The following is a 12,227-nucleotide window of genomic DNA, read 5'->3' on the forward strand; positions in this document are numbered from 1 at the left end:
TTTATGTTCCTCATGTGGTTCTCTTCTCTTCTCTTCTCTTCTCTTCTCTTCTCTTCTCTTCTCTTCTCTTCTCTTCTCTTCTCTCTGCCACGTCTATTTTCGTGCCGTGTCTGTGCTCCTGTCCTTTTGTCGCCCGTGCCCTGTACAGAGCCTCTTCATCACACTCACTCCTCTACAAGCACATAATGCACAGTGCACAGTCCTCCGATGAGTCTGTTTCCCGGCTCTCCTGTATGGTGATGTATGCAGATGAAGGGCTGTAAAATGGGAAGGAGAGTACCGTTGATGATGTGACTGACAGAATGTGATGGCCTGCTGGTCTTTACGGTGTGACCTCATCATCATGTATTTCAGACTGTGGAGCTGAGAGCAGCATATCTGCCGACTCCTCACTTCATCTACTGTTCGGTGATTACAGCTTTATACTCCTCCACCCACTTGATTGTGGAATTACATGTTTTTAGTAGTAGTAGTAAGTATGCTACGTTGCTCTATATATATATATATATATATATATATATATATATATATGAGGATTGAGCTACCTCGTTAACTTAGCAAGAAGCAGTATTTCAAGGCCTAATGAAAAACAGTCATGGTGAATGGGGTAACTTTTTGTGATTTTCAAGAAATATACCTGAAACTCTGTTTCTCTTTTCTGCAATAGTTGGGATTTTGCATGCTTTCCGCTGTATGATCACGGCTCAATTCAGCCGCCGCGTCTGCAATTATTTCACCAAGGCAACGGCATTGATTTGCTCTTTAATTGTCTCTATGAAACGCATCATTTGGTTTGGCGTACCAGGCTTTGTTCCCCCAAGCACTGATGAGTGGGGTGGGGGGATACAGGCTGGGCTTCATCTTTGCACCGGCTTTGCATCCCGTCGGCAAAATACTTAAGTGCCTGTCAGCTCCCATCATCCATCCCCCCTGCTCTGAGGGCAGTTTTATATGACTGAGCTACCTAAAGCACTGTTTTTATAAGGTGGACATATTAGGTTTTACTCGGTTACACTTTTACTCTACAGGATTCATGAAGCCTAGATTGAAGCAAAACTTCAATGTTTACAGAGATCTGTTTGTTTAAAAGACCCATAAAGTACTCTGTTACAATGCAGGAACTCTATGTCACACTAAAATGGAGGTCCCTATTCACACGCCGACCTCTTTTTATTGTCTGTTTTGATTTGAGTCACTGGTGTGGTGGGTTAATGAGGGCCTGTGAGTGCAGTTAAGCGTTGTAATGAGGCCCCTGCCCCATTCGGTCTCACTGGGCCACAATAAGTCTGCCACCCCAACCCTTGGCTTCTCTGCTTCTCCTACCGAGGGGTCCTGGCGGAAATTGGGGGGCTCCGCGCCCTCTCCACTGAAGTGCCCGTCACTTTGGATTAGGCGGCAAGCGCTCCCGTCAGAGGGAGCTGTGAAAAGAACTCAACTCTTGCTCGCCCCCACTCCGCGTTCCCACCTTCCCCCATCACCCTGCACCCTGCTCACTCCTGGGACACAGGATTGGAGTTTTGCGGCGCTACGCAACAAGAGCGGGGTCACAGAGACCAGGAGACCATAATTGCATCTGGTTTGTGAGGCTTGGAGGTTACATAAACATCGTGTCACCTCTAATCACCTCAGGCAGCTCTGTGCCCCGTTCATACGCTCAGTATGAGAGCATGGGTTGGAGAAAAACCAGAGTCTATGAAATTTTGTTTACATACATGCGTGTTAATCAGTCCAATAGTGATCTTACTTTGGGCCGGAGCCTGGAGCGCTCCATGAAAGCAACAAATAAATAAGTCAATTGAAAGTGAGTGGCGTGAAAGTGTGGCTTATTTCTCGTGTGCATGGCTGCCTCCTCAGCTATGACTTGTTGGTGTGAAGGATGGCAGGGGGTGGGGGGGCAGAGTGTGAGCAAAACTTCTCACCCTCCATACCCAATCAAGCACCCACCACACTCTATTACCCACAGGGCTTATCCTCCCACTCTGTAGGTGGTTGGCGACAGTTCCTCTGTGATAAAGGACGTGATTGCCCTGGAAAGTGCAGCGCTTGATTACACACTGTAATGCCACACAAAAGCAAACGCCGGGCTGAATGGCGTTTGAGCTCGTTTTATAAGCATATGACTAATTCCCCAAAACTTGCATTGTGTGGAACACGCAGAAGCCTTGAGATGTGCCTCTAAGCCGTTTTGTAATAATGAGTCACACTTAGGCCATCTTACTTTGGCTTTTCTCAGTTACTCTTACCTAACATCGAATGACTGGTGGGAGTGGGACTGTGCCAGGAGTGTTACAGAACTGATGCTTTGTGCCACGGTGTCTATGTTTCAAGGCATTACCGGGATTTAAATGTGACAATCGAGGAAGAGGTGATGCATGAGGAGGTAGCATACTAGTGATGCTTTTGGAATGAATTTACAGTTTGACGATATTGCAAGTGAAATAAAAACGTCAGTGAAGGACAATGTTGAAAAGACAAAGATCTGACGGTTTTGCATGGGTATTAAAAGCCTAACCACTCCTTTGTGCCGCAAAGATTGGCCACACAGCGGGGCAAGTGATTTTCCCTAGACTCTAATTTCTTTTATAACGTTGCAAATAATCTGAAATAATCTCTTTAAATTACAACAAATGCACTCCTGTTTGAGTTTGCCATAAAAAGTCAAGATTTTCAGCATTTTTTTATGCGTTTGCATGTAAAACTCCTGCTTTCGTCGCTATTCCCTTTCTTCCAACGTTTGCAGAGTCTTCAGAATTAAATAAAACTTTAAGTCCGGCTTTTGAGTTAAGCAGTTAATTTATCGGCTTACACGACCGCAGATGCGGCGCCTCGTTTTATTAACACCCCACAGTGTTCTGATCTCTTAAAGGGATTCACCCTTCTGTATGGTGATGGTTTTCATTGTTTTGTTTATGGCGTTGACACGGAATATCTGCTCAGTCAAAGAGATTTACACCAGGTGCGCACCATTGGTCCTCTCAGCTGTGGCACTCGTGTTATGAGAGGGAAAGTAATAAAATTCAGTTTTGTTGGTGCACTTGTGAGTGTGCATGCACGCCCAGTGCAAAATTCTGCAGTAATATTGTTCTGTCTGTTGTCTGGTCTGGTGTTTCTATTCATCTTGTGTTGGTCTGATTAAAAGAATACTTCTCAGATTATAGGAACTGCAGGGATTAAGTGTTTTCTAAAATGTTTTGTAGTAATTTTATGCTGTGGCTCATTTTTGTTAATAAATTCCTATCGTTTATCTTCCGCCAAACGTAATCTGTTGCCCTTTAACTGATGTGGCCATCACATTTTTTGCATTTTTAGATACATTTGGAAACAAGTGACCTATTGGCATTATCTCTATACAGGAAGATCACATGTTTAACTCTGTTACATAATAAATATCAAGGAACCCCGTTTCAAAAAGTACTAACATCATTTCAGAGACACCTTTAACAGTTTATGTATGTCCTCACACAATTTATTTTTTCCCCCATGCTCTCTCCACCCCTAAACTTAGCTGGCCTAAATTCGTTATTGCATGAAATAAAAATTCGAGCTAAAGCCAAATTGCCGCCCTGAAGTTTAATCAAACATTCCTGACAACTGAGACGCACTGTGTGACTTTGCCCTAATAGACTTCACAGCACAGACCTGCCATTTTATCTCCGCACAGTCTGAGACACATGGCTGGATAGAAAGGTTACAAATGCAACCGAGAGTGCAGTGTACATATTTGAACAAAGCCACATCTTGCGCGCACATGTCAGCAAGTGTTTGATTTTGGGTCGGATCATCGGAGCCTGTGTTTGAGCTGTCCATAACATTTAAAAGGCATGGTTCTGGTTAAAGGCGGCGTGTACTCTTGGTGGACATTGTAGTCATTTCAATATGTATGACTTTATGAAGGCAGTGTTCAGTTACAGTTGCTTAAAATCATGAAGACACACAAATAATAGCTAGGAGTGGAGCTGAATGGCATTTGCTAGCTTTCTATTGAGCTGCCGTATCATCAATTTCAGTGCACAGAATTGAGATTATCTCCTGAATGCGAACGAACCCTATTCTGCTAGAGAATTCAGCATCGCACAACAGATAAATTAGATCTCCACATACGCTGCATATTTGCCATATTGCATTCTATAGTGGCCGGGTTTATTAGATTCCAGAGGACATATTTGTTTAGGCATTTCATTAACTCAAGGTGAGCTGTTGCTGTTAATGCTATCAGGAAGCAGAGGGGCTGAATTGGTTTCTTATCGGGTGAACTGGCTGATTGTGGATATGAACCACATTACTCAGAGGGCAGGGAGGGTGTAAAAATAGGGGCAGCCTTTTCATATCGCCTAGGCAAGATTTATGGCTTAATTATTGGCCACATTGCTCAGGTCCAATGTAACCAGGCTACCAGGGACTTTGCTGCTCCACTGGGCCATGGTGTGAAAAGCACTGGTGCGGAGCCAGGTGGCACTGCCAGAACGTGTTGGTACAACGGTGAGCCAAATGTGGATACTACCCTCATGACTTAAGGACAGTGACACCAGTTATTAAAACGACAGATTTATTTAGTTTGGCCCATTCTGTCACAATGTACCAGACAGTTTTATATCATTTGTTTTAGTTTCTCATACACCGATCAGCCACAACATTAAAACCACTGACAGGAGAAGTGAACAACATTGTCTTTCTTGTGACAATACAATGTTCTGCTGGGAAACTTTTGGACCTGGCATTCTTGTGGATGTTACTTAGACATGTACCACCCACCTAGACCAGACCAGGCACCCCCACCCCATAGCAATGACACTCCTTGATGGCAGCAGGCATCCCCAGCAGGATGCAGCCTGACACAGGCACACACACAAAAACGGTTTAGGAACAACTCAGAAAATATGGGGAAAAAAGCACAAGGTGTTCCTGGCCTCAAAATTCACTAGATCCCAAACTGATCAAGTATCTGTGGGATGCACTGGCACCAGCCTGATCCACAGAGCCCCCTCCTCTCAAACCATAGGACCCAAAGGCCCCCACTAACAACATTCTGCTGCCAGACACCACAGGACACCCTCAGCAGGTCCATGTCCATTCTCTAATGAGCCACAACTGTTTTGGAGGCACAAGGGAGACCTGCACAATATTAGGAAGGTGGTCGTAATGTTGTGCCTGATCGGTGTACATCTTAATGTAGGTTCATTTCTACTCAATAACAGACCGAGATAGCAGAGCAGCAATAACAAGTCATTCAGGCTGCTATATAATCAGTAAGCCTCGGCTCTAAATACAGAAGAACGGCAGAGATGCAGGCTGATAGACAGAGAGTCAGACAGGGACCACCGGTGTACACGGCGCGCAGTGCGACAGTGACAGAAGGTGTTAAGAAGGACACATATGGTGGGTGCCAGTGTAGGTCAGCCAGGCAGACAGACAGGAGGCCTCAGCATGCACCAGGAGCTCAGCACTGACAGAGCCTTGATAGAAGACTGCTCTGGTAGTCAGCCAGGCAGCCACACATACAGTATGCCACTTTCATGAGACTGTTGATACTGAGCAACATGTTTACGAAGACACGTTCAGACTACAGCAGAGAGAGAGTGAGAGAGAGAGAGTGAGTGAGATTATCTCGGCGATAAAGTGTGCAGTCTGCACAGTTGTCAGCGAGGTTCGTCAGATGACTTTAAATTACCTATGCATGCAGCATGAATTTAATTATGAGACCCCATAAGAGAATTAGCACATGGATTGTCAGAATTAGTTAACTAATTGATCTTGTTCATAAATCATTCAGTAGCCATGTGATTTTTTTTTTTTCTGAGCACATTATATGGATCTCTTCCTTCAGGACGTGTGCTGGGAAGAGGAACAGAAAATGAACATCCCCTGCATATAAATCTGGGTTAAAAGGCCGTGATCTTTTAGCCCAGTGGGCTGTAAAAGAGAACATAACATGAATGCACATTTAATTATTGTTGAGTGCATTAGTTGTGCGCTGAAATCCCTGAATAATAGATTGTGCTTTACCGCTGCCATTTATTTACTCTTTACGTCCAACAGCGAGATAATAAAAAAAGATAATAAATAAAGGTTATGAAGCAAAAAGGGGTCACTACCCAATCAGTTTATTCTTTCTATAAACTTTATAGAGTTAACTTCACCAATTAAGCAAATGGATGTGTGATAAACACAATGGCACTCCTTCGCTGTGTCTCTTAGCCTTTCTCCTTACCCCCCCCACCCCACCCCCTTGTCCTTTCTGTTTGCCAAACACATTCAAATTCCTGTTGACATGTACATTAAGCATTCCTTTGAAGGCGGCTGCGATACAGAGCTGTCATTGTCTGAGCGACTGTCTTGCCACTGTCTGGAGTTTCTGGTTCGAACACGACAAGCTGCTCCCCCCCCACCGCTCCTACTCACATGTCACTAATACCTCCCATTTTTTTAATGTAGCCTAGAGTCGTAGATCCTACAGCGACTGTGCGATCTGCAGCCAGCAGAACAACTCCGGAAGGTTTTATGCGTAACCTCGGGTCAGAAAGAGATGATCTTTTATAATCCTTTCTATTGTGTTACAGTCATTGCAACAATGTCATACTGTGTTAAGACTTGCATCAACGTTAAGCCAAAGGTCATCACTGCTCGTTGCAAATTCTATGTTTTTTATTAAATTGTCACTTTACAGCTGTAGAGTGGCATCAGTGTGACCTGATGGAACTGAACTCCTCTTAGATATTAATTTCGGTTAAATGTGAATGAGCATGAATGAGGATGTTGCTTAAATAATCTGCAAATAATTGTCACTTACACGTTTCTCAAGAGGTAATTTCACTCCAGCCCATATTAATTACACGTGTTCCTTTTGTTCCTGTGGCTGTTGTAATGGTAACGGGGACTGAGCGCTGTGAATCCACAAAACACAATGTCGCATTCTCCCTTCTTTTGCTATCAATGAAGCTTGATAAAACAAAATATTTTCTGTGTCCCAGTGGCCAAATTAAAGCTGCACCCCACACTCGCCATTCCAATGCTGCACAATACTGACACGCATTCTGTGGTTTGTGGAGTTTTAAACTCACTGATGCCAGTTTGGAAGTTGTTTAAATGCACAATAGCAGCCCACTGATTAAACAGAGACCAGTTTCCCTGAGAGCTGTGTGACTCAAATCCTTCATTCCACATCCCTGTGGCGGACGGCTCCAACATTGTGCCGGTTCTGCTTTAATCTGCCCAGGAAGACTAAAGAGCCACAGCAGAAATGTTTACGACAATAGAAATTGCTCTTTAGGCCAGATTTAGGTTCTTCAGAGACAATTTTTTAATAATTTAAAATGACATTTTGGAAATGTACAAACTTTGTTGTGTTATGGGAACATTTCAGGAACCAATTTCAACGCCACAGCGTATTTATGAAGTTCAACAAACGAGGCTTTGTTGTCTTGTCCTTGATGTTTCCACAGTCACTAAACTTTTGTAAAGACTGAGACAGACTTTGACTACTGTGGATTTCCTTGTTTGAGCCACCAAAAGAGAGAATTACCAACAAACCATAGTTTATTCCAGATACAAGCATCTCTCGTATCCTCTGCAAAATTGTCTTCGCATACATTAATCTGGGATGCATTTTCTCCATCTGTAGATTTGCCGAGACGGCTTAGGTTTAAACCCTAACCTCTGCAAGCATCTGAAAACTCGTCAAATCCCTGAAGTGCCTATTTTAGAATTAGCTTATGGTGTGTATACGAGTGTATTATAGTCCCCAGTCTTTTCCAGTGCAGATGGTTTAAAGCTTGATGAACTGAAATCTCACTTTTGTAGCTTTACTGCGCTGGAAAATCTTTATAGATGTAAAACCCACAATCCTTTGCAGCTGGGGAGACGGGGCAGGCTGCCAGCATGCTTAAAGTACATGTAAATATGGGCCTCTCCCTTTAAGGCATCTCGATGTGCCGCTCATAAATGGACGGCAGTTTGAGAGAGTGGAGCAGTGGCAGCCTGTTTGGGAGGCTGCCTGGTAGAGGACCAGCTGGTTTGGGCCCTTTGGGAGAGATTGCTCTGCGGGGAAACTGATTTTTACAATGAAAAGGAAAAGGGATTTTACGAGCCCTGACCTGTTCTCGCTACCTCCCCCATCTTCCCCAAATCATAGCATTGCTCTCTGTACCAGAACGTCTAATCAAATCAGAGCCACATGGTTGCAGTCACAGTGGGACGTAAGAGAGTTGTAGATAAAAGGCTTTCAACGTATACTTTCTCAGAAGCATATGATTCATGTCCCAGCAAATGTTGGAGATTTCTCACCTTTTTTCTCTGCACCGAGTGTTTGTCAGCTGCCAGAAATCCAACCATTATTTTGATCTCCATAACTTTTCCTAGCCCTGCTCCACCAAACACAACTCTATATAACACTTATCATGGATCCTGGTGCTCCTCAGGATCCCTTCATTCTGTGCGGGGAGAATGTGTTTTTTTAACATGGTTGCCCACAACAGGGCCTCCTCCATTGCCGTCCATCCACAATGGTCTCGCTTCATCTGGCTTGCTTAATGAAGATGCCCATAGTGTTCAGAGCAGTGCCTATTAACAGAGGCCAAACACGCAGTTCTAAACAAGGAAATGTTCAGGGAGAGATTAGGGCAGCCCACCAAAAGAGTGTACTACAATAAAAGATAACAGAGACATAAATTAATTGGATGGATGAAAGCTTCACTCCTGTATGTGTGTTAGCGAAAGCATGCCCCATTAAGCTGGCTTGGATCTAAACGAGTGGAAATATCCTTGTAAACTCCATCTTTAATTGATTAGGGAAGTCATTAGATGGTCACACGTAACAGTAAAACATCTATTAGAGATGTTGAGCAAAACAGAGCCTTTGTGTTCTCTGTTGTTGGGCCAAGGCCAGAGTGTCATGCTAGAATAGACTCCAAAGCAGTGTCTTTCATATCAGATCCCAGGCTGAGTAATAATGTGGGGTCTGAAACCTAATTCTCTGACAACAGCTGGGGCCTCCCATCTTCTCACAATTAAGCAATAGGATACCACCCCCTTTTCAGGCCCCGGCATATTCATTATTGGATTTGATTGTTTCTCTTACGGTCGCTGGGCTGTTTACATGCTTGGGTTTATCCGAGATGGAAAAAAAATATGTACACAACACAATCTGTTCATAGCTGAAATTGTGCAAAAATGCACTCCTACTCAAACAAAATAAATAATCACCCTTCTTCATGCTTTGGTCTGGAATAAAAGAAACATTCTTGTGGCTTGTGCATGGCTCAGACTGCAGGAGTTTGAGGACGATTTATCCCCGAACGCACTCCTACTATCAGGCCAGATTATCTGGTAAAGTGAGGTGCTTACAGATTTGCTCTTAAACCTCCCAAGGTTAGGGTCAAACATGTTTGATATTTATTTAAAGCCTGCATGATTACATCATTACTTTCATCATAATAAAAAGAGATGGACGTGTCTACAGGGACACAGAGCAGCCGGTGTGTTTGTCAAGCGACAGTAGTCAACAGTAGCCTTTGAGGCTAACGTTAGCTGTAGATATCCTATGTTGGCCGCGTCTTGCCAAAGATTTTCTCATCCACACTCATTTAGCCTTCTGCTTAGTTTTCTTCCCACACAAACAAACAAACAAACAAAAAATAAGTTACTGCCAGTTCTTCTTCCTCCTCTTTTGGTTTGGCAAACCAGCTTGCAGGTGTATTACTACCACCTATCGGACTAGAGTGGCTCTATAGATGTTTAGCAAGTTGTTGCGCCGCAGAATCCATTTAGATAACATCAGTTTCCCTGTGAGATCACATGGCGTGGTGCATTCAATGCTTACCTGAATCTGTTATTTTAAAACCCTGTATTTTGTGCAAGTTTAATGTTTTAGCAAGGACAGCGTCTGGTAAGTTTCTCCTTGAGCGTGTGTGATGCAGCCTCATTTTAAACATTGGGTAGGATTTTAAAACTCACCAGCTTATATTGGCTAGTGGTCCACTGTCTGCACCCTCGCTGCTCTGCGGTATATGGGAAACTAATAAAACACCCCAGTTAGTCGCCACCATTTATCTTTCCTATTCAGCCATCTAATTTAATTATATAAACTTACAATCCATGTCTTTGTCATTATAACTGCTTCATTAGTTCTAAGAACATGAATAGAGCATTCATTGGGAAAAACCTATAAATAAAGAATCCAGTGAAAGTGCAGCTCGCCCACTTTGAAGGAATTGATCTCGCTTTTTGAAGAGTCGGCTAGTTCTCACATATTTGTTTTTAATTTATAATTGTCTTTAATGGGCTACAATCCACACGATTTAAAAATAATTATTGTAACAACAAAGAGAAAGGCTTGGAACAACTACAACATGTATTTAGTGGCATAACTCAGCGACTGATGTTGACACAATGGAAACCAAGTATTTACTCAACCCTGCAAATTATAGATTAAGTTGTGGAAAAAAGAATGCTAGGTACACTTGAAGATTTGGAGCACAATGGGGACTTGTAGATTTGGAGTACATAAATTACATGCACGAAAATGGTTTTCATATGTGGATCAGTGCTGTAGGCCTTACTGCAATGAAACGTTGGCTTGGCATACCACTGCATTCCACAGTCAATTGGTGGAACGTCAGCCTAGCTTGAAATGCGTGCACTGAACTGACTTGAAATGCGCAGCTGGATTCATCTTTAAAATGTGTTCGTATTTGCTCTACATGCCTAATGTTTCAACACTTGATGTTTTTACCTCAAACACACGTCTTCTTTTAATTTAATCTCAGTTTTTTGGGGGGGTTTTTTCAGTTTTGCCACCCCTTATCAGTTTCTTGATTCCAGACACTGCGACTGCCACTCTGACTGTCTGGAAGTTGCCCTTTAATAGAAGAAAACCACAGTGTTCTCCTGCAACAGCTTTTCATGTTGGCATGTGTCCATCCTCCGTACATGAATACATGAGCTGCCTTTGTTTCTCCGGCCTTGTATCAGGTTACTAGGCATGGCTGGTCCGTGTGTTTAATGGAAATGCTATGCAGGAAAAGGCCATGTGGCGGTCTTGAATATATGTACATCCGTAATGGGATACTCGTGAGTTCCCCTTAGAGAAACAGTTTGCCTTATTAGGCTGTCGTCTTGTGACTGCAAACAAACTGGTCAGTACTTTGAGATGGAAGAGATTCCTGAGACTGCTGTCCTGACTGGTTACTGTATACACCACTGTACCTCCAGCTCCAGATTAAGGGCATGATGTACGTGCGTTGCAGAGTCACAGGCCATCATGGTGTAAGTGCTTTGCTGAGATGAAATACAGAACCTCAATTTATTATCTTCTGGCAGCAGCACATGACGACTCACTCAGCTACTTGACCATGGCTGTTTATATGAGACATCATAATTTGTTGCATCAGGTTGATACTTCTGGTTTGGTCAGACGACATGTAGGCCTTGGCAGATTAGCTGATGAGAATGAATAAGGTTATAAATTGGACTTCTTATCACTGGCTCTGAGTCACTGTGATTACTTTGTCGCAGTATTTTCTCCATTGATGTGTCTAACTGATAAGTATTTTGCTTTTTTTTACGTGGACTGCAGGTGAATTGCTTTTATGTAAAAACCACACACATGCGTCCTTAGAGCCTGAGATTATAGAGGCGTGGTGGTTGTAGTTTTCCAGTCAGTGAATTTTCCATAGAGAACGCGTGCCGGTGGAGAGACTTCCGACTTTATTGCTGGGACTCAGGGGAGCCACTGTGTTCCCGGCCGAGGGGTGTGTGTGTGTGTGTGTAGGGGATGATTGCGGGGGCCTGGTGTCCATAAATCTTGCCCCCTCCTTCTCTGACACCCCAACCCACCCTACCCTTTCAAACACGCACAGAGGATAAGACATAGAGGCCTGCAGGCCTTGCCAGGCTCCCCAGACAGAGCTTTTTATCTCCAGCTTCACTTAGCTTTACACTGACCCGCAGCACCCTGAACTAATCATAATGGTTGTTGGACAAGTTGAGTTGATCACGCTCCCCTCTGACCCGACAAAATCTTAGGTCACTGGGCTCTGTAAGACTATAGTAGACCACCCATGATGCAACAAGTCGTTTTGTTCTACTAGTGACTCTCGTGATTGCTTAAAAATATGTGAATGAGATCGTGTAGTGAGATGCAGGAAAAAAAAAATCTCAATTACTGGAATTACTTGAAAATATGTTTTCTTGCTCAACTGTAATGAATTTTATTGTAAAGTTCATTACAGTTG

General features: G+C 43.3%; 1 protein-coding gene across 2 annotated transcripts in view; it reads left to right on the forward strand.

Annotated features, from left to right (window-relative positions):
- The window catches only part of ephb2b (eph receptor B2b), a 118,893-nt gene that overhangs the window by 87,754 nt on the left and 18,912 nt on the right, over positions 1 to 12,227 (forward strand). The window lies entirely within an intron of this gene.

Source organism: Chelon labrosus (assembly GCF_963514085.1).
Source record: "Chelon labrosus genome assembly, chromosome: 4".
Classification (NCBI taxonomy): Eukaryota; Metazoa; Chordata; class Actinopteri; order Mugiliformes; family Mugilidae; genus Chelon; species Chelon labrosus.